The 23533-nt window shown below is 43.6% G+C and overlaps 2 pseudogenes; one reads left to right on the top strand and one right to left on the bottom strand.

The window, feature by feature from the left end:
* Positions 1–6182: 6182 nt before the first annotated feature.
* LOC101433221 (exosome complex component RRP43 pseudogene) lies at positions 6183–7006 on the bottom strand (annotated as a pseudogene).
* A 25-nt stretch (positions 7007–7031) lies between these two features.
* LOC101433657 (E3 ubiquitin-protein ligase makorin-1 pseudogene) lies at positions 7032–8592 on the top strand (annotated as a pseudogene).
* The last annotated feature ends 14941 nt before the right edge of the window (positions 8593–23533 follow it).

The following is a 23533-nucleotide window of genomic DNA, read 5'->3' as shown; positions in this document are numbered from 1 at the left end:
CCACTGTGGTCAGAGATATTGTTTTGTATGATTTCGATCTTTCTGAATTCATTAAGCCTTTCTTTGTGGCCTAGCATATGGTCAATCTTGGAGAATGTTCCATGTGCGTTTGAGAAAAATGCATATCCTGCTGTGTTTGGGTGTAATGATCTATATATGTCTATTAGATCCAGCTCTTCTAATATACTGTTCAAATGTTTTGTTTCTTTAGTGATTCTCTTTTGAGATGTTCTGTCCAGAGTTGATAGTGGTGTATTAAAATCCCCCACTATAATTGTAGATGCATCTATTCTTTCACTTAGTTTTTCCAGCGTTTGCCTCACATATTTAGAGGCGCCCTTGTTAGGAGCATAAATATTTATGATTGTTCGATCTTCTTGACAAATTGTCCCTTTCACTAAAATATAGTATCCTTCTTTGTCTCTCACAATTGTTTCGCATTTAAAGTCTATTTTGTCTGATATTAATATAGCTACTCCTGCCTTTTTTTGGTTGTTGTTTGCTTGTATGATTGTTTTCCAGCCATTCACTTTCAATCTCCATGAGTCTCTGGGTCTAAGATGTGTCTCTTGTAGGCAGCATATAGATGGGTCGTATTTCCTTATCCAGTGTCCCAGTCTGAATCTTTTGATAGGTGAGTTTAATCCGTTGACATTCAGTGTTATTACGTTTAGAGAGTTATTTATGGTAGCCATATTTTGGTTGGATTTGTGTTTGTTATATTTTGTTTGTATTATTTTATTTTCCCCTTCTATTTTTGTCTTTCTTGTTGCTTTTACACTCTCCTCCATCTCTGGCTGTCCTGTTTTTTCCTTTCTTCCTGCAGAATTCCCTTAAGAATTTCTTGAAGGGGAGGTTTCTTGTTGATATACTCTTTCAGTTTCTGTTTATCTGTGAATATTTTGAACTCTCCATCATTTTTGAATGCTAGTTTAGCTGGATAGAGTATTCTTGGTTGGAAATTTTTTTCCTTTAGTACCTTGACTATATCATACCACTGCCTTCTTGCCTCCATCGTTTCAGATGAGAAATCAGCACTTAATCTTATGGAGCTTCCCTTGTATGTGATGGTTTTCTTTTCTCTTGCTGCTTTTAGAATTTTTTCTTTGTCTTGAGCATTGGATAATTTGACAAGTATATGTCTTGGGGTGGGCCTGTTGGGGTTTATGACCAGTGGAGTGCGCTGTGCTTCTTGGATATGTACATCTGTCTCTTTCAGTAGATTTGGGAAGTTTTCATTCATTATTTCCTGCAACACTCCTTCTGACCCCTTTCCCTTCTCTTCTCCTTCTGGAATGCCTATAATACGTATGTTTGAGCGTTTTGCGTTATCATTCAGGTCCCTAAGTCCTATCTGGATTTTTTCTACCTTTTTATTGACCACTTCTACTATCTGTTTGATTTCCAATGCACTGTCTTCCACATCACTAATTCTCTGCTCTGCCTCTTCTAGTCTGCTGATATTTGCTGCAAGTGTATTTTTGATTTCTTGAATTGTGGTGTTCATTTCCATCATATCTGTTATTTTTTTGCGCATGTCTGCAATTTCCCCTCCAAGTGTTGTCTTCACGCTGTTAACCTCTTTCATTACTTCATCAAATTTGTTGGTGATAAATGTTCTGAGATCTTTCATTGCTTGTGCGAAGTCCTGCCCCCCTTCCTGATTTTCAGTTTGTTGACTGGATTCAGCCATGTTTTCCTGATTACTGGTTTGGTTTGTAGATTTTTGTTGCTGTCTTGTCAACATTTTTTCTTGACGGGTTTAATCAGTTCCTTAGCTTCTTTGTCTAGTCTTGGAGATTAATTAGCTGTTGTTTTTGCGTAAGTGTTATATCTTCTCTTTGTCACTTTGTTCTTCTTATTCCAATTTCTTATTGCTAGTTAAGCTCACTTTAAAGGAAAGTATTAGTGCTGGGGAAAGTCAATTGTGTAAGGAAGGAAAAAGTGTGAAGTAGTATTGGTGATATATGTTTACAAAGCAACAATATGAATTCTGGGAGGATGGAGGTTAGATCATGTAAATTGTGTAGAGTTATAGTAGTAGGAAAGTACCTATAATGAGGTAGACGACTGAATATGGGAGGAATGTGGTACGTACTAAGAGGCTATTGTTTTCGTGAGAGAGGGAAAGAGAAAAGAGAGGTAATAGTTTCAGGGACGAATCCAGATGGAAAACTAAACAAAGGTATTAGAAATTAAGAGTTAGACACTTTGTGGATCAAAGAAAGGGAGATGGAATATAGGAGAGATAGCAGATGGTGGAGGATATCAAGTTGTAGGGGAAAGGGGATAGTGTAGATAGGCTAAATCTATTCACAGAGAAATGAAGCAGTGGAGGGTGAGGAAACCCAGCAAATGTGAGGTATTTCCTGTAGGACCTATTGTATTGTTAAGGTAAAATAGTATAAGAAGAATATTGGGGACAAGAAAGAGAGGATTGAAAAAAAAAAAAGAACAACAACAACAAAAAAAAATAAAAAAAAATTAAAAAACCAAAGAACAGAAACCCCGCCGCCAGGCTCGGCTGGGCTCAGCTGGGCTCCGGTCCCCCGCCCGCCGCCCGCCGCGGCTGGGCTGGGCTCGGCCGGGCTCTGCTTTCCCGCCCGCCGCCCGGCGCGGCGCAGCGCGGCTCGGCTCTCCCGCTCGCGGCGCGGCGCGGCTGGGCTCAGCTGAGCTCAGCCGGGCTCCGCCCCCCCGCCCGCCGCGGCTCAGCCGGGCTCGGCCAGACTCGGCTACCCTGGCCGCCGCCCGCTGGGGCTCCGCGCGGTGCTAGCTGCCTCGGCTCCGCCTACCCAAGGAGGGAATCCTCCACACGTAGCTGGGATCTCCGTGTATATTTCACAGATGAATCCTCTCTGTTACCTTCCCTCCAAATCGATGTCCAGACACCTCCGGACCAGGAAAAATCCCGAAACAGCCGGTCCCAAAGAGTCTCCGACGCCTCCCAGCCGATTCCCCCCAGGAGCTAGTAACCGGGAAGTTCACTCAGCCGCCATCTTGCCTCCCCCTCCTGAAAAGTCCCAATTTATATCTTATAGACCAGTCCTTTCCGTTACCTTCCCACCAAATTGATGTCCAGACACTTCCTGCCCTGAAAAAATCCTGAAAAAGCCTGGTCCCGGAGAACCTCCAGCGGTGCCCAGCTGCCTCTTCCCAGGAGAGACGGCAAGGCAAGCTCACTCAGCCACCATCTTCTCAGGGACTGTCCTTGTTTACTCTTTGTCTGTTTTTCTTTATTATTATTGAAATAATGAAAATGCTCTAATAATGACTGAAGTGATGAATGCATAGCTATGTGAGTATACCAAATACTATTGATTGTAAATGCATTGTTTCCACCAAAAATAAATAAATAAGTAAAGTGGGGCAAGCACAGAAGCCAGCTCTGTATGTAAGTTAGTGAGTTTTACATCTCTGTGTTTTCCCTTTCTGTGATTCTGAGTCTGCCTTTCTGACATACGGCTGAACATTTTAAGCTATAGTCCTCCATTTGTATACTATAGTACTGAATATTGTTAATTTAAAAGAAAAACAGCTATGCTTCTTAATTATCAGTTTTAAGGTTTTTTTTTAAAGTCTGCAATTTGGGATATTCTTAAACAGACACAGTTTTACTTATCAAATAAGCTAGTATTACATCTAATAGATGTTTAAAATGAAAAAAAATTATGGTTGCAGCTAACAAATTGAGTCATTATTTTGTCAGTAATTGTGTGTTTTTGTTGTTGTTGTTATTGCTTTTTTTTTTTTAAAGATTTATTTATTTATTTCTCTCCCCTCCCCACCCCCAACCCCGGTTATCTGTTCTCTGTGTCTATTTACTGCGTCTTCTCTGTCCGCTTCTGTTGTTGTCAGTGGCATGGGAATCTGTGTTTCTTTTTGTTGTGTCATCTTGTTGTGTCAGCTCTCCGTGTGTGCAGCACCATTCTTAGGCAGGCTGCACTTTCTTTCGCGCTGGGCGGCTCTCCTTACGGGGTGCACTCCTTGCGCATGGGGCTCCCCTACATGGGGGACACCCCTACGTAGCACGGCACTCCTTGCGCGCATCAGCACTGCGAATGGGCCAGCTCCACACAGGTCAAGGAGGCCTGGGGTTTGAACCGCGGACCTCCCATGTGGTAGACAGACGCCCTAACCACTGGGCCAAGTCCATTTCCCTGTTATTGCTTTTTAAAGATTTATTTTTTATTTATTTCTCTCCCTTCCCTCCACTATATTATTTACATTTTTAAAATTTTATTTCTCTCCTCTTCCTCATCCCCCCGTTGTCTGCTCTCTGTGTCCATTTGCTGTATGTTCTTCTGTGTCTGCTTGCATTCTTGTCAGCAGCACTGGGAATCTGTGTCTCTTTTTGTTGCATCATCTTGCTGTGTCAGCTCACTGGGGACACCCCTGCATGGCACAGCACTCCTTGCCGCATCATCACCGCGCCTGGGCCAGCTCACCACACGGGTCTGGAGCCCAAGGTTTGAACTCTGGACTTCCCATGTGGTAGACGGATCCTCTATCAGGTGAGCCTAATCTGTTTCCCAGTAATTGTGTTTTGTAAGATGTCAGCTTGAAGACAGTTTCCAAGGTCATTTTGGTAACTTAAATATGTAAGGATCCTATATCCTGTGTAGGATATGTTTTTTAGGGAAACAGAGAGCTGTTTTGTCCAAAAGTAAAATGACCAGTTGTCACAAAATGAGAAAGGGGGGCATGTAGGACAAAACCTGAATGAATAGAAAATTGTAGATTCGTGGAAAAGGAATTTTATTTCTTATGGTCAAAGTTGGATAAAATTTGATAGATCTATCTATAAGGTTTTTGAGAGCCTTAATATCAAATAGTATACTGATTCAAAAGTAAACTTTGGTTTTCTTTCTGTTAAAATGACAACGTTTTCTTAGATTATCACTCTGTTCTTAGTAAGAGGTTGTAAAGTTTTTGTTGTTGTTTTTCCTAAACAATCAGTATAAAAGGCAGAAAGTCCATATTTTATCAGAATAAGTTCTTGCTCTTCATGTTGACTTTATCATGTGCTTGATTGTTTAAAAGAAACTAGTCTTCTCATTTTTGAGAAGAAAATAAGGTTTTTTTAAAGCATCATGTTATCTCAATATTTATTTTTTAAACCTTTTATTGTAATTTGTGTTAAAGTAGAGAGCCAAATATTGTTTCACAGTGACCTGTGTGCCTATGTAACCAAGGGGTCAAACTTCCTGACAATTTCTGACATTTTGCCTTCTCAAATCAAACCCTAAATTATATCTTGAATTCAAACTGTTTTTAGGATTTTCCAAGGGGCCCCTATAAAGTCACAAAGGATTTGTTTGTTTACCTTGTTAAAAAGAGAGGTGCTAGAAATAGGTTTATTTGATAAGTTATGAATTGCATAGGAAGTATTGTCAAATTAAAAGGAATTTTCTAACCTTCTGTTGGTTGGATTTGTGTAGTTATAATGTCATTTATATATATTCCAGAAATTATATAAAGTTCCTAGAGAATAGTCAATGTCCTCACTGTTCATGAGATGCCCTAGTACTGCTCTGCATAATATTAGACAGCAGTATAATGTTATCAGTCATAATTTCAGTTCTTAGAATTGCATTACATCCCAGAAACAACCACAGTTCCTTCTCAGTTGCATTATTTTTCAATGAACTTTCATTAGATCTTTCACATTTATAAAACAGTGGTCATTCTTTGTCTTGTGTGTCTGAAGGGCTTTGTGATCCACAGATAGTTTTTTTTGTTTGTTTGTTTTATTCTGATGCTTCCTGAAAACAATTGCAACCAACCACAGGCCAGAGTGCTTTGTCTTCAAAAAAAGTACTATCTCAGAGACCTGTGCAAAGGTTTGTGCCAGGTACTCTGGGGCACCGGCTTCTAATGACATTGCTTAAAGGACTTTGAGGCCATACCATGGGACTGAGTCAGGATTTCCAGAAATCTAGTGGGAAGCTGATAGGGTCCTGAGATCTCTGTCACAAGATCAAGCTGAAGAAGAAGTTAGAAGAATTAACCACTTTGGACTGAAGGAATGATGAAGAATGATTAGGAATTTTGGTTAGAATATTGCTGGTGTGTTTTTTTCCCCCCAGAAGAATGTAATTTTAATATTTATTTAGTGTGAAAAGTTCGTGCACAATGTAAAGAATGTAAGTTTTAAAAATCTGTTTTGAAAATGCTGTGGTGGTTTATTTGGGTTTCATACTCTGAATTACTTCATTCATCAGTTTTTTAACTTTGCTGTGTCTTGTAGCTGCTCAGCTCATACAGTCCTGGAATGTAGTTCCAGTCAGCCCACTTCCACCTGGTTTGTGAAGACAACACAGTGCCCTCTTCATCCATTACTCTCGTTAATTTCGTTGTCCAGATGCTCCTCCTCTCCAGTAGAGTCAACTATGAGTAAAATGTCATTAAACAGGGTAAAGGAAGTTGCAGCCAGATGAGTTTTAACATTCAAATGACTTTTCTTCTTTAAATTAACTTCTGCTAAGGCAATTTCTCTTCAGGCAACTGTGCATCTTTTAAAGCAACTAACAAAGGAAAGGTACAGGTTACCAAAATGTTTCCATCTTAGTCAAGGCAAATGAGATCACAGTATAGAATCCAAGCAAGCTTTCCATGAGAAATGCATAAGTCCTCTTTCTGAATTATCTGTGAATTTTCAATGACATCTGAACGAACTGGCTAGCTACTTGGACCTCTATGTGAGGAGGTCCAGATCGAAATCTCAATGAACACAGGGTGGGAGATCCACATTGGGAACAACATTTCCTTTATCACCGGCATCTGTTGGTGGTGCTGCAAATTCTGCTTTAATTCTACAAATTACTGTGTTTCCCAGCTTCACCAAAGCAGAACTATCTGCAGTACTAACTGGACCTATGTTGACAGTGGTTCTTCTGAATTCACCAAGTTCTCTTCCATCAGAGCAACAGTTCTCTTTCAAAAATCTCCTGTAATACTCCAGAGGGTCCACCTTTCTGAAATACGTGAGGTAAAAATATATCCGAGAGATTGTTGGGTGGGATTAACAGTAATGGCGGAGGCTACAGCTCCCAGAACAAGATCAGAGGAGGAACAGCGGTGGCAGTGTCCCTCCCACCCCTATCCCCACAGTCACCTCCCTGTCCCCGAGGTCAGAAGGAGGGGAAGGCAGCCGCAACTGGCAGTCGCAGCAGCTGGCCCAATCAGATCACCTGCAGGCATTTTGTGTACGGGGTTGTTAAGAAAAGAGATAACTGTCGCTACTTGCATGACCTCTCTGACAGTCCATATGGTGTAGTGTGCAACTGTTTTTAGCAAGGGCACTGTATTTACCGAGACCGCCACAGATGTGAACATAGCAAGCCATTCAAACAGGAAGAAGCAACTGCTTCAGCCTAACTGCCAAATCGTCACTTGCTGCTTCCTCAGTCTCATCAGTAGTTGCACCGCTGAAATGAGTGCAGAAGAAGCTGAGTCAAGAAATTCAAACTTGGCAGCTGTAGGAGCAGGCACAGAGGACTGGGTGAATGCCATCAAGTTTGTTCCTAGGCAACCCTACCGAGGCTATACTGCCCCTTCCTGCACTGAAGCACCTCTGCTGGACTCAATAACCAAGGAAGAAGCAAAGAAAGAGCAAACCACTGTGGAAACAAAGAACAGCTTTGCCCCTATGCTACAGTGAGAGAGTGCCAATATGGGGAGAACTGCACTGTATTTCCATTGAGATTCATGTGACATGTGGGAGCTGCAGGTCCTGCATCCAATAGATGCTGCCCAGAGACCACAACATATAAAACCTTGCACTGAAGCCCAGGAGAAGGACATGGAGTGCTTGCTCATTTGCTGTGTGGTGCAGCAAGGACATGGTTTGTGGATCTGCATGGAGCTGGTCTATGAGTAAGCCAACCCCAGTGAGCACTGCTCTGGAGTTCTCTCCAGCTGCAACCACACCTACTATCTCAAGTGTGTTTGCAAGTGGAGGAAGGCTAAGCAATCTGAAAGCAAGCTCATAAAGTCCTGCCCACAATGCCAGATCACATCTAACTTTGTCATTCCAAGTGAGTACTGGGTGGAAGACAAAGAAGCAGCAGAAACTCATTCAGAAATGCAAGAAGGCAATGGGCCACATGGTGTGCAAGTATTTTGATGAAGAACTCGGGGAGCTACCCATTTGAAGGGAGCTGTTTTTACAAGCATTTGCACCCTGATGGCTGTAGAGGGGAGCCACAGAGACAGAAAGAGGGACATGGAGCAGATACTGGGCGGGAGAAGGAACCCCTTCTGGGAGCTCACTGAGGAAAGAGAGAAGGGCAATCCCTTTAACAGCGCTGAGCTGGGTGAGATGTTGTAAGCTTCTGGCTGCAGGTGGGGATGGTGACCTGACAGACTCTGAAGATGAGTGGGACTTGTTTCATGATGAGCTGGAAGATTTTTATGACTTGGATCTCTAGCAACTTTCTGTGGAGTGTGAACTGGTCGTCTGCTGAGCCTCAGGCAGGGGCCATTCCCTGGGGTGGTGTGGGCAGTGCCCGTCTTTCTCTCCTAGGCAGACCTAACAATTCCAGGGGCTGTTGGGATCAATTTTACCCAGAGGCTGTCTTCTCAATTCCTCACCTTTCGCACAAGAAATGTGTTGTTTTCTCTGTTTAAAAAGTTACAAAAAAATAAATCTTAGGTTTTTTTTGTCATAAGAATTTAACTGTCACAGTAGGTTTGTTGCATCATCTGTTTTCAACCAGATTCACACAGTTCTAGGATAGTAGGAATAGACTTTCCACACTCATTTTGAGGACCCTACGTTCAAAATAAAAGCACTGACCATGTGTTGAGTTCCGAGAATTAGAGGTGTTGGGTGAAGGGATCTGAACTGTCAAAGTAGTCTTTGGCTGCAGACTTTAGCGGTAGATATTGAAAGTTCCTGAAATTTGCACATTTGTGTTTTCATATCTCTTCCCTACCCTGTAATCCCCACCACATGCATTTGTTCTATGGTTTGGTCTCTTATTTAATTGCACACAAGTAATACTACTGGGTAATCAGAACCAGGTAAAACTGTTGAGATTTTTACTGTGTTCACCATGATAAGAATATTAGGAAAGAACACATATAAAAGATATAGTGGCATAAAATAACCATAGAATTGGAAATTTACTCCAAAGGGCCGATAGACTTGGTGTGTATGACTGCGTGTGTGTGATAAGATTTTCATACATGCCTAGATGCAGTATTCTTAGCCTTGGTAGGAATACTTGGTTTAGTGGTTTCAGCCTAGTATGACGTAAAGGACAAAGCAATATATTGATATTGGCTGTTGTTAATACAGCAGTACTAGCTCTTTCTGTCTATGTAAATATAGAAATGGGGTTAGCCACAGAGGTTACAACTATCTGGTTATCCCACATGTTAACACAAACTGGATGTTGGATACAAAGTTGTATTTAATGTTTTATAATCTCCTAGCCTTTCCAGTTCAGGAATTGTTTGAAAAATCTTTGTCCTCATTTGAGGGGCTTTGTTGTTGGGTTTTTGTGACTGTTTTTGTGGGTATTTGCCTCCTTCCACCCCTGAGCTTTGCAGATAGACAGACGTGATTCAAAACTATGTTTCTAAGGTGTTTATTGCAGTGGAGTCATTAGCTTGCCGTTAGTAAGTCACACTTTTCCACTAAAAGGAGAAGGGGTAGTAATCCACGAGACATGCTGAAGAGGAATTCCTTAATTGGAAATTTTAGCTTTGAATTTTGTTGCTCTATTTCCTGAAAGCTTAGAGATATTCCTGATTTGTCCATCTACTGCTTTGATTTCTTGGATCCCACCAATTCTTTCACTTTAAGAAAAAACAAGTAGTTGTGAAGAGGTCTATATGTTTTGCACCTGCCCTCTTATAAGAAGCACTATTTTCCCAAATAAAAAAAAAATCTGAGATAAATGAACAAATTTTAACATAAACCCAGAAAGGTCTCCTGATCCAGCCTAAATCTCCAAAATTTCTAAGTGTCTTTCATGAATTCTGACATTCGCATCGCCACCTATAGATATATGAAGAGTCAAACAGTTATAGGATTGGTGACAAAAGCCTTTGGCATCTTTATTTATTTAAAGATTTATTTATTTATTTATTTCCCCTCCCCCACACCCTTGTCATCTGCTCACTGTGTCCATTCATTATGCATTCTTCTGTGTCCGCTTGTCTTCTCTTTAGGCGGCACCAGGAACTGATCCTGGGGCCTTCCAGAGTGGGAGAGAGGTGCTCAATCTCTTGCAGCACTTCAGGTTCCTGGTCTGCTGCATCTCTTATTGTCTTTTTTTGTTGCATCATCTTGTGGCCCTAGCTCTCTGCTTGGGCCAGCTTGCTGCATGGGGGCCAGCACTCCTGCACAGGCCAACACTCCTGCATGGGCCAGCACTCTATGTGGGTCAGCTCTCCGGGTGGACCAGCTTGCCTTCACCAGGAGGCCCCAGGAATCAAACCCTGGACCTCCCATATGGTAGACAGGCGCTCAGTTGCTTAAGCCACACCCGCTTCCCCCTTTGGCATCGTTAAAAGTGGCTTAATCCAGCCTTTAAAATAATCATGTCATTCTTACAGCCTAGTGGTCGGGAAAAAAGGCCACATCTTTATTTGTACTATCCTGTAACTGGCGTCTAGTATACCCTTCACTTCAGACTGTAAGCAATGAACTGGAATTATACCAGCCGCACCACTCTTTTTGAACAAAAATCAGACATTTTTACTTTTACATCGTAGTTGTCAAAAGTATCTTTAGACTCATTACTTTGAAATTCCAGGAGATCCTAAAGTCAACTAGATCTTGTTTAAGAGAGCTAATTAAAAACAGCATGTATTACTAGGTCACAAATTCCAAGTTTATACACAGATGACTGTAACTTATCTTGGAATCCTATTTATTTATGCACTTAAAAATACCACTCTGGGAAAGAGTGTGCAGGCTGCACCGGAGGGGCACAAAGAAGGCTTTCTTAAGAGACACCTTCCTGCCAAGGCAGGCACCTTTTGGAAAAAGTGGCAGAGGGGGTGGCCCAGGGCTCAGAGGCCCAACCTATTGCTGATATTTTAATGTTTTATTTTCTAGATACAAGGAATCCCTTTTGCTTTTCCCTAAGCTATCTATAACTCATAAAACATTTCTCTTTTTCTCCCTGCCTGATCCCCCAGAATTGGGAACGTCTTATTGAATATTCTAATTTTTGTGGAAATATAATTATTTGCATAAGTTCAATAAGAATATGTCCTCCTTGTTAACAGTATGTAATTGAAGATTTGGAGACACTAGTTATATAACCAAAACTTTGACTGGAATATCACAATAAAAAATGATATTCATTTAATCAGATAATGATCAGATAAATAACCTAGATATCTTAAAGGACCAAGTTAAAGTGTTTTCATGATAACAGGCTCAAACATTTCTATGGATAGATTTATTTTCTGAACAAGGTTCTTGCTTTAATAGAATATGAAGACAAACAGTATACTTTGGATTTGTGATTTTAATTCTGTTCAAATTCCTCATCACCCTAAGACAGATGGTTGCTCTTAAGATAGGTAATCAAAAGGAAAATGAAATAGAAATGGAACTATCTCAGAGAAATGAAAGTTAAAAATAAAATAATAGGGAAGTGGACTTGGCCCAGTGGTTAGGGCATCTGTCTACCACATGGGAGGTCCGCGGTTCAAACCCCGGGCCTCCTTGACCCGTGTGGAGCTGGCCCATGCGCAGTGCTGATGTGCGCAAGGAGTGCCCTGCCACGCAGGGGTGTCCCCCATGTAGGGGAGCCCCACGCGCAAGGAGTGCGCCTCGGAAGGAGAGCCGCCCAGTGTGAAAGAAAGTGCAGCCTGCCTAAGAATGGCGCTGCACACATGGAGAGCTGATGCAACAAGATGACGCAACAAAAAGAAACAGATTCCTGTGCCGCTGACAGCAACAGAAGCGGACAAAGAAGAACACGCAGCAAACAGACACAGAGAACAGACAACCAGGGTGGGGGGGGAGGGGAGATAAATAAATAAATAAATAAATCTTTAAGAAATAATAATAATTATAATAGACACCCTAACTCGGAGAAAGGATTGTAACAGTAATCCACTCAACTGAGTAACTCCACTCCAAGGATCTTTTTTTTTTTTAAGATTTATTTACTTATTTATCTCCCCTTCCTCCATCCCCACCCCGTTGTCTGTTCTCTGTGTCTATTTGCTGTGTGTTCTTCTTTGTCTGCTTCTGTTGTTGTCAGCGGCATGGGAATCTGTGTTTCTTTTTGTTGCGGCATCTTGTTGTGTCAGCTCTCTGTGTGTGCGGCACCATTCATGGGCAGGGTACACTTTCTTTTGCGCTGGGTGGTTCTCCTTACGGGGCGCACTCCTTGCGTGTGGGGCTCCCCTATGCGGGGACATTCCTGCGTGGCAGGGCATTCCTTGTGTGCATCAGCACTGTGCATGGGCCAGCTCCACAAGGGTCAAGGAGGCCCGGGGTTTGAACCGCGGACCTCCCATGTGGTAGACGGACACCCTAACCACTGGGCCAAGTCCGCTGCCCCAAGGGTCTTAAATGTAAAATTGAACAGCCATCCAGCCAACCTTGTTGCAATCAAAAAAAAAAAGGAAAAAAGGGGCAAAAAGACTAACTAAGCTTACTACAATCACCCAACAAGAAAGAAAATCAGTCATGGTGACCAGAGTATTTTAGTCAAGTTTCCAATGAGATCATTGGAAAACTGACCTAAGGGAAGACAGTTAAATAAAATAAAATGGCTGCCTGCATTGGGTATTTCCAGGAGTGACCCTGGTCCAAGAAATGACAGGGACTTTCCAAAAGACAAAATGATTGATTACAGGGAAAGGACCTTCCAAGACCCAGTAGAATCACAGTTCAAGCAACACTTAAGACATTTAGTAATAAGTCAGTTTCGGTCCTGTTAGAGATAGCCTATTAGAAATGGATGAGCATATCACACCACCAAGGTACATCTGTTCTCCATTGGGTAAGACCCTCCTATGTAATAAGAAACTTAAATACCCACCCATCATTGTAACTTCCCACTTGGAAATCCTCTTAACTTTCTTTCTACGTGGTTGTGGGCTCTTGAGACTCTAATTCCAACTCCCTCAGTTTGACATGTCTCCTGCAGTTTCTCTTTCAAGTGTACTGCAAGCCAGAACTTCTGGAGCCTGAATGTGGCACCACCCTGAGGACAATCAGCTGGAATTCTGTTGGGTGGACCTAGGGAGAGGGAGCCCAAGGAGGCTTTGGAAACAAAAGGGAAAAGTAGAGAGAGTCAGTGAACTTGAGAGGGAGTGAGGAGAGCTACTCTCCCATTGCTACTCTTGACCTTTCATTTTCTTCTTCACTCGATGGCACCATCGTTAATGAAAAGTTGGTCATTCCTGGCACATTTTTCCCCAGATGATGCTTTTCCATCTCTGGGGACTGTAGGAAGCTGAAATGCGCTCTTGATAGAAAGTTCTGCTGTCCTACGTTTGTTTCTAAACATACAGATTTAAATTAACAGTATTGAATATAAAAAGTTCATGTTGTTTTGTCAATATTCTTGCCCTTTCTCTTTGCTCATTCTTAAGGATAGTTTTCTTGCTTGTAGTAGCATAGAAATTAAACTTTTGTGAGATACACCCAGGAAAAGCAGGCAGGGGGCAGTGTGCTTATGGAAATGCAGAAATTGTGGGGCCTTAGGGCTGAAATAAGTGAAGGACTTAGAAAAAAATTGATTACCTACTAGTTTTTCTCTGAAATCAATGTATAGTAATAATTATAGGCCCTTTTAATCATCAGAAAGTTATGGTGTGGTAAGGAACTATTACAATAAACTGGCACCGAGAATTAACTGTGCTATTTTAATTCAGATAAATGTCCAGCCTCTTTCTTTCTTCCTTTCTTTCTCCTCTTTGTGTTATTGGAGGGTGTTGATATAAGTAAATTGGGAAGGTGCAAGGGAGTCCTTAAACTGAATGCATCCATTATATTTATAATTATACTTCAAGGATATATTCAACGGCTCTGATGCCGTCAGGACAGACCACCAAACAATGAGCAATGATTCTCAATCAGTTGAGGACTGCGTAAGACTGAGCCATTTACTGTTGATTCTTCAAAATTTAGAAGTCCACTTTAGACTACATGGATAGACTTGCTTCAGGCCTTTTCTTATCTAGTTCCTTAGTCCCATTTACATGCAGAGGGAAGAGCAATGCTCCAGTGACCATGGGATGTACAGACCTTGGTACTCCTGATGGAATCATCCAAAAAGGAAGAACGCAAAGACCACGATTCTCTAAGAGACTAAGAGCATCTGAAGACTGTCAGGCATGGTGCTTTCATTCTCTGGCAGAGAGAATAATCAAAAGTGGGGAATTGTTCAATGACTGAGCAAGGGCCTAGAGGCAACTCTGTGTATGTTGAGAGCAAAAGCCAGTTTTTCTGTACATGTTGAAGTCACCATACACACCTAAGACTAGTTAGTTACCTGTAAGACAACTGATTTGAGACTCTCCAACTTTGCACAACTGCTAGGATGTTCTGACATTCTTTGAACCTTAGTCTTGATTTCCCTGAAACCAGGTTTTTTTTTTTTTCGGGGTGTAAGTAAGTTTTGTTTTGTTTTTTTAGATTTATTTTTTATTTATTTCTCCCCCCCCACCCCAGTTGTCTGCTCTCTGTGTCTATTTGCTGTGTTCTTCTGTGACTGCTTCTATCCTTATCAGTGGCACCAGGAATCTGTGTTTCTTTTTGTTGCATCATCTTGTTGTATCAGCTCTCTGTGTGTGCGGCACTGGTCTTGGGCAGGCTGCACTTTCTTTTGCACTGGGTGGCTCTCCTTACGGAGCGCACTCCTTGGGCGTGGGGCTCCCCTATGCAGGGGACACCCTTGCATGGCAGGGCACTCCTTGCATGCATCAGCACTGCGCATGGGCCTGCGCCACATGGGTCACGGAGGCCCCGAGTTTGAATCGTGGACCCCCCATGTGGTAGGTGGACGCCCTATCCATTGGGCCAAGTCCGCTTCCCCGTAAATAAGTTTTGATAGTTAGCATTCCATCCCCTTATAAGGACTGCTTTTCTTATTTTATGCTTACCCAGTCATATTTCTCCCATGTAACCTCATTGTATTTACTATGGGGTGCTTTTGTCTCGGCATAGAACGCTCCCCAATTTGCAAATCATCTTTTCTAAATTCTTAAAATTTGTCTTTCATTTGACACCACTAAAACTCTTAATCTGTTGTGGATTGAGATTGGATACAGATGGAAAGGGAAATAATGGGTTATGTAATACCTCTACGACTTGAACAAAAAACAAGTAATGGTAATTATAAGAATTGTGGAGTTAGCTCCTTTTGCTAAGTGCCTGGGGAAAACTTAATGAAAGAGAATGATAGGCTCAGTCCATCCAACTAACAAGACAGGGCACAGTATGAAAACCAGAAGACCTCCCTGGTGCTGTTTGAGGATACCGTCATCTGCAGTTGCAAGGAAGTTGTATTAAAAATTGGGCCCAATATTTAACCATCAGATGGCAGAGCTGCTAAAGTCAGAGCCACAATAGGGAAGGAGTGAGACTCTGAGCTCTGAAATGTGGATACTTGGGTGGTTATACATAAAAATCTTGAGCCCCCAAGTTTACCTGACCCTGCAGCCAGTAGAAGAAGCTATACCCCATAACAAACAGCCTCTCTTTGATGGAAACCAGGTAAAGATCTCATTTGAGAAGAATGTCTCACAAGATGGCCTCCTCCAGATCCAAACCCTCTTCCGCTCTTTGACTCCAGGCCGGTAACTGGGATCTGGTCTCAGCATAGTATGATCAGGGAAATACAGACTCTGCTCTGAGGAACTAGTTACTCATTGAAAATATCACAGAATCTGGCTAAGTCTGGCAGAAAAAGGAGAAAATAGACAATCTGTCAGAACAGGGTAAGGAATATGAAGCCGGATAGGGGAAAGTTTAATTGATATGGGGCTACTCCTGTGTGACTCAGGATTTAATGTCCTGGCAAACATATCCAGGGACAGTTCCTCAAACCTTGAACACAATGGTGGCTGATGGTAAATGAGGTGGGGATGGGGAAACTGTCTTGACAGACTATTGAGGAAAGTCAGGTGAAAGCCCAGGCAACTTCTGTCTTCCCCATCCCACTGCCAAGGTAGTAAAATAAAAGCAGTACTGCACCCTGGTGGAACTGCGGAGATTGAGGTTGCTATCATAGATGAAGTGTGAAAGATTGGTGGTCCCCATTATATCCCTATCCAATTCACCTGTATGCCCTATAGAAGAACCAGGTAGAGTATGAGGAATGAAAGGGTACTACCACAAACCCTACCAACTGGTAGCTGAAGCACAGAAGCTGTGTCTTTACTGGACTAGATCAACATAGCCTCTGGCACTTGATGTGTGATACTGACTTGGCAAAAGTGTCCTTTTCAATCCCCATCTACAAACAGGATCTAAAGCAGTTCGCTATTACATGAGAAAGACAGCAGTACAAATCCACTTTCTAGCCCTAGGGTTATGTTAACTCGGGTTTACTCTGTCCTAATAGTGTACAGGGACCTTGACCTTTGACAGAACATCATACTGGACCACTGTGTTAATGGTATAATGCTGATTGAACCAGGTGAGCAGGAAGTGGCAAATATACTGGATGCCCTATTAAGACATATGTGTGCCGGAGGGTGGGAGATAAACCCTAAAAGATTCAGGGACCTGCCACATGAATGAAATTTCTGGGTCATGCCAGTACATCCCATTTGTTTATTTATTTATTTTTTAAAATTTATTTCTCTCCCCTTCCCCCCCTCCCCTAGTTGTCTGTTCTCTGTGTCTATTTGCTGCATCTTCTTTTTGTCTGCTTCTGTTGCCAGTGGCACAGGAATCTGTGTTTCTTTTTGTTGCATCATCTTGCTGTGTCAGCTCTCTGTGTGTGCGGCGCCATTTCCTGGGCAGGCTGCACTTTCTTTTGCACTGGGTGGCTCTCCTTATGGGGCGCACTCCTTGCGTGTGGGGCTCCCCTATGCGGGGGACACCCCTGCATGGCACGGCACTCCTTGCACGCATCAGCACTGCACATGGGCCAGCTCCACACGGGTTAAGGAGGCACGAGGTTTGAACCGTGGACCTCCCAGGTGGTAGATGGACGCCCTATACCACTGGGCCAAGTCTGCTTCCCCAGTACATCCCCTTTAAGATAAAGCATAAATTATTACACCTCACACTTTCTACCCTAACAAAGAGGCACTTGATGGGCTTTTTTGGATTCTGCAGTCAGCCTATATCACATTGGAAATACTGCTTCTTCTACCCAGGAAGAACTGGTAATTCATATTTACCTTTTTTTTTTTTAAAGATTTATTTATTTATTTAATTTCCCCCCCTCCCCTGGTTGTCTGTTCTTGGTGTCTATTTGCTGCGTCTTGTTTCTTTGTCGCTTCTGTTGTCATCAGCGGCACGGGAAGTGTGGGCGGCGCCATTCCTGGGCAGGCTGCTCTTTCTTTTCACGCTGGGCGGCTCTCCTCACGGGTGCACTCCTTGCGCGTGGGGCTCCCCCACGCGGGGGACACCCTTGCGTGGCACGGCACTCCTTGCGCGCATCAGCACTGCGCATGGCCAGCTCCACACGGGTCAAGGAGGCCCGGGGTTTGAACCGCGGACCTCCCATATGGTAGACGGACGCCCTAACCACTGGGCCAAAGTCCGTTTCCCATATTTACCATTATTGAACCTACTATGGATAGAAGTTTTCTTCCCTGCCTGCAGTGCCCCTCCCAGCATCACTGAGGACTTACTGTGCCTGGTTTACCAAAATAAGAACTGGTAGTACATCACCTTAGTTCAAGGGACCCATTTTACAGTGAAAGAGGTATGAGTACATGACCACATAATTCATTGGTCCCTCCATATACAGTTTCATCCACAAGTGGGCAGCCTATTAGGAAGATGGTTTGGCCTATTAAAGGCTCAGCCAAGGTATTAGCTTGGGGACAACACCCTGCACATTTGGGAGGCTGTCCTCTAAGATACGGTACATTCTGATACCTGGTTTTCCCTAGAAAGTGGATCACAAACCCAGGAATCAGAGGGAGTAAAATAGAAATGGTCCCTCTCATCTCATCAGTGATCCATTTGCAGAAATTGTGTTTCCTGCCTTCATAAAATCTGGGTACGATTTAAAGGTCCTGGGTCTCAGGATGTGGGGGAGGGGATACTTCCATCAGGAGACACAGTAAGGGTTCAGTGAACTACAACTTTGGGCTCCTCCATCAAGGACCAGCAAGCAAAGAAAAGATTTACTATGTTGGCCAGAGTGGTTGACCCTAATTACCATGAGGGCATCTAATGGGGACAGTAGGAAGCATGTCTACAATTCAGAGGATTTAGTAGGTCATTTCTTGGTATTTCCAGGCCCTGTGATAACAATGGACAGGAAATTATCACAACAATTCTCTATCCATATTCTTTCCTTACCCAATTACCTCATCCATTTGCATGGATTTATATAATAGCTATATGCAAAGGATCCCCACCTCCTGAGATTTATGGCCTTGTGTAAATCTCCTCCCAAATCATATCAGGGTTGGTCTGTGTGACCAACAGAATATGGCAGATGTACGTAGTTACCAAGGGTAGGTCATAGTGTGGTTTCTGCCTCTTGCTTTCTCTTGGGTCGTTTCTGAGGGAAGCTAGGTGCCATGTCTTGAAGACATTCAAGCAGTCTATGGATTGGCATATGGGGAGAAACTGAGGTCTCTTGCTCACAGCCATGTGGGCGAGCCATCTTAGAAACCCCAGTCAAACTTTCAAGTGACTACACTCCTGACATCTTGACTGCAATTTTATGAAAGAACCTAAACCGGAACCTCCCAGCTAAGCTGCTCCCAAATTCCTGACCAATGCCTGTTTGTTGTTTTAAGCCTCTAAGTTTGGGGATAATTTTTTATGTACCAAAGATAATCAATACAACCTCAAGTTTATATCTCTAGCCTGGTACACTCCACTGAGCTCCAAATTCATATATCACCATATAACCTGATATCAATTCTTACATATCCAAGAGCAACTCAAAATAACATGAACAAACCAAAACTCTTGATTCAGAAACACCACTACCACCCAGTTTCTGCTCTGGTCTCGACCCTCCAATAATCACTCAGCTTCTCATGCCAAAAACCTAGGGATCATTCTTGTTTCTTCCCTTTCCCTCGCCCTCCACATCCAATTCATCAGCAAGTCCTGTCGGCTCTACTTCCAGAACTAACATAAGCTGTGTCCACTCCTTTCCACCACTACTACTACTACCCTTGTCCAGGCCACCAGCATCCATCACCCAGACTCTTCTCTTAACTAATCTCCCTTCTTCTACCCTTGCCCATTGCACAGGAGCAACCAGAATGAATGGTCTTTATAATTATTTTAGCAGGATATCTGTTTAAACCCTCCAGTGGCTCTCCAAGTGCACCTGGAATAAATTCCAAACTCCTTATCATGACTAACAATTCTTTGTATGACCCAGCCCCTCCCCAACTCTCTCTTATTCATCAGTCTCCAAACATTCAAGCCATTTTTCTCTTGCTCAAATGTTTCAAGTTCATTCCTACCTGAGGGACTTTGCACATGTTGCCCACAGTTTCTTCTTTTTTGTCATTCAAGCCTTGGCTCAAATGTCACCTTCTCATTGACTTCTCCCTTACCGACTCTTAAAATTTAATTATAATATCATAGTCATGAGTGTGCCATTCACCAAATATTTCAGGTTCTCTCCCTTTGAGGCACATGATAGAATTGTACTTCCTTGTCCCTATGAATGAGGTAATAAAGTTAAGTAACTTTTCTGAGACCACAGAGCAAACAAGAAGCACAGCTGGAGTTTGAACTTCATCAGTCTGGTTTCAGACTTTATGTTCTAATTATTCTGCTACTGCCTCTCAAAACTCAAACTTATATTTGCATAAGGATCGACAGTCACAGGTTTTGTTATACATTTATAGAGAAAAGGGAACTGCCAATTTTCATACTCTGGATTGAAAAAAATGTACATGAATACAAGTATTTCTTTTAGGAATAAAGATGTCATTGGATATATATTTTTAAGATTTATTTATTTATTTCTGCCCCCCAGCTCTCCTGCATGGGCCAGCACTCCACGCGGGCCAGCTTGCCTCCACCAGGAGGCCAAGGGAATCAAACCTGAACTCCCTGTATGGTAGATGGGAGCCCAAATGCTTGAGCCACATCCGTTTCCCATCACTGGATATTTTAATTGCTATTTTATTATCAATACCAGAACAACAATTATCAAGCACAGCAACCAATTAGAATTACAGACGTTTTAGAGGTCAAACGTTTTTTTTTACAAGACCTAAAAATAATCTGTAAAGTCTAGATGAATTATAAGACTCACCCCCCTTGTAGAAACACTTCCAAGGACAGTTTTTTACATTTTAAAAATCACTTTCATTGAGATATAATTTGCATGCAATAAAATACAGCCATTCCAAGTGTATAGATGAGGCATGGCAAATGCATGCAACGGTGTACCTACTGCCACTACCAAGTCTGAGAATTTTTCCGTGCTCTGGAAAGTTCCCTCCTGCCCCTGCACAGGCCATCCTGTGCCCTCAATCCCTGGTCCCTGGCAACCACTGCTCTGCTTTCTGTCACTATAGATTAGACTTGGCTGTTCTAGAGTTCCATGTAAATCGAATTCTGCAGTCTGCTTCTTTTACTCAGTATAATATTTTCGAGATTCATCCACGGTGCTGCATGCATTAGTATCTCATACCCAAGGGTAGTTTCGGAGTTTTTTGTTTGCTTGTTTGTTTTGTTTTATTCCTCTTGGTGCCGACACTGTGAGCCACACGCTCAAGCAGCTTGAAGCCGTGCATCTAACCGCATCGCGTCTGCCCTCCTCCCGCCCCCAGCGTGGACAGACCTTTGGCTGAGCGGGGGCGGCGCCCAAGGGGCCGAGAGCCTGCGTTCCGGGACAAGGCAGCAGGGTGGGCCCGGGGACCGCGAGGGCCGTGTCCCCTCCCCCTGGAGGGGAAGTGCTGAGACAGGGCCCGAGACCCCCAGGCGGGGGGGCTACCGCTCCCCCGGGGACTGGCGCGGGCAGGCCCGGGGGCCCCGCTGGCATCCAGGCCGGCTCACTGCCACCTGTTTCTCGGGTGCCCGGCGCCCAGGCCTGCGCCGCCTCTGAGTCCCCTGGAGAGCCTGGTCCCTGCGGGCGTCGGGGAGGAGCCGGTTGCGCATCGCACCCCCACCCCCACCCCCACCCCACCCCCACCCCCCACCTCCGTGGCCAGGGTGAGGGGCTTCACCACGGTGGGCGGCAGCGGGCGGATCACACCCCCCACGGCGCCCACCCAAGGACAGTTTCTAATAACAGAAAATGGAACAAGTCTCAGTCCTGGACAGAACTGTTACGAGCAGTCTCAATTCCACACCTTACCCAGGCAAACTTCTTTGGGCCGGCTTTGGTGTCTCCCCCTCTGCAGCGGAGGGAGAGGCGGAGCCATCTCCTCTCTCTCACCTCCCTGAAATTCTTTTTCTCCCGCAACATTCTAAAGAGTCAATTTCAGGTTTTCCATTTTTCTAGAGAAAAGAGCAGGTCTGCGGCGCTCAAAACCTTGCAAAGGAAAGAAAAAATGCAGAAGAGAATTTTAAACTAAGGGGAAAGGGGGCCTGGACTGTATTTCTCTGAGACACCTGATGTGAACTGGCACCTTGCCCGGTGACTTTCCCACATCTCCCTGTTTTATCCCTGACGCTTATTACTATTGGAAATGATCTCGTTCATTTGTTTTTCTGAATATCCGTGATTAGCCATTCACTGACGAAGCTCCCCTCCCCGGAGGTGGATTCTAATCCCCGCCCAAGGGAGTCAGGAGCGGCCCCGTGACATGCAGGTTTATCCACGTTGTTACCTGGAGCTCAAGCTCTGCCATTTTAACTTCCATAGAGTCTGTCATGGGGAGGAAATACCACCACCAAGTTTACCGTTTTCCTCTTGATGAGCATTTAGGATGGTGTAGGCTGCTCCATTTTGCACTCTTTACCGTCAGTGCAGCAGCGTGTTCCCCTGACGTGGCTCCTGACCTTGTGCTGCTGGGCCCTAGGGTCTGTTTCTCTTCCCCTTTCCTAGACATTGCCAAGTGCGCTCCAGGGGCTTGTACTCATGGAGCCCCTTCTCTTCCAGGTCCCCGACATGAGTTAAATGTCCACCCTTTGACCCAGTGCAGGCCTGCAGCATCTTCCCCACTTACCGTTTCTGTTTGTTTCCACAAAAATTACAGAGATTTAATTTCTTTTTGTATCATAGCTAGATATTTTTGTATTTTATCCATCATTACTATTTATCTGAAGCATGGATACACCACACTATTTAACTATTAAGTGTGTCCCGAGTGACTTTCCTGGACATCTCACCCTCCTATCCACCTGGCCCCCTATCCCTCAGCATACTGCTACTGCTGCACCTGCTCCTTGTCCCCCGAAATACCACCCCAGACTTGACTTGGAGGCTGCAGAGCTCTTTCTCCTGTTCTTGGGCTCATCCTCCTCAGCTTGGCTCAGGTGCTGGCTCTTCAGCTGCCCTAGTCAACTTTCTCCTAACTCCTGGGAAGCAGCCCTCCCTGTTCTGTAAGTACAGTGACCTGGGCCCGGTCTCTCACACAAATAGACTATCATTTGGGCAGAGGTACACTGGGGAGTGTGGAGGTGCCCACTGACATTCTTGCTGCTCGGTGAAAATAATACCAGTCCCCTTAGCAGGCACTTGCTAGGGAATTCTTACAGTTCCCAAAGACTGGAAAATAGAGTTATTCTCTCCATATTATAGTTGAGGAAATTAAGGTTCAAAGAGATGAAATGACTTGCTCAAGGTTACACACACCAAAACATCATTTACCTAACTGGACATAAGTGAATATTTTTGTCCTTAGGAATTATACATGGAAGTACGATGTGTTCAAGGAGCAGGATGTATGCAGTCTACTCCCAAATGTTTAGAAAACAGACAGGGAAGCAGATGTAGCTCAAGCGATTGAGCTCCCACCTACTACATGGGAGATCCCAGGTTGGTTCCCAGTGTCTCCTAAAGAAGATGAGCAAGACAGTGAGCTGAGGCAACAGGCTGATGCAGCGGGCTGATTCGGCGAGCTGACCCAACAAGATGACACAAGAGACAAAAGGAGGAAAACATAATGAGAGACACAACAAAGCAGGGAGCAGAGGTGGCTGAAGCAATTAGGTATCTGCCTCCTACATGGGAAGACCTGGGTTCAGTTCCCAAGCACACAATGAATAAGCACACACACAAAAAAACAGACAGCAAGTGCAAACAATGAGGGGGTGGGGAGAAATAAATAAATAAAAATAAATCTTAAAAAAAAAGAAAATGAATGGAGCAACAGATAGGTGGATGGATAGATGAATTGATAGATTAGATAAATGATGGAAGGAAGGAAGGAAGAAGGGAGGAAGGGAGAAAGAAAGGAAGGAGACAAAGAAAGGAAGGGAGAAATGGAAAGG

Source organism: Dasypus novemcinctus, chromosome 23 (assembly GCF_030445035.2).
Source record: "Dasypus novemcinctus isolate mDasNov1 chromosome 23, mDasNov1.1.hap2, whole genome shotgun sequence".
Classification (NCBI taxonomy): domain Eukaryota; kingdom Metazoa; phylum Chordata; class Mammalia; order Cingulata; family Dasypodidae; genus Dasypus; species Dasypus novemcinctus.
Note: the sequence above shows the minus strand (reverse complement) of the source record. Positions and strands in the feature narration are given on the sequence as shown.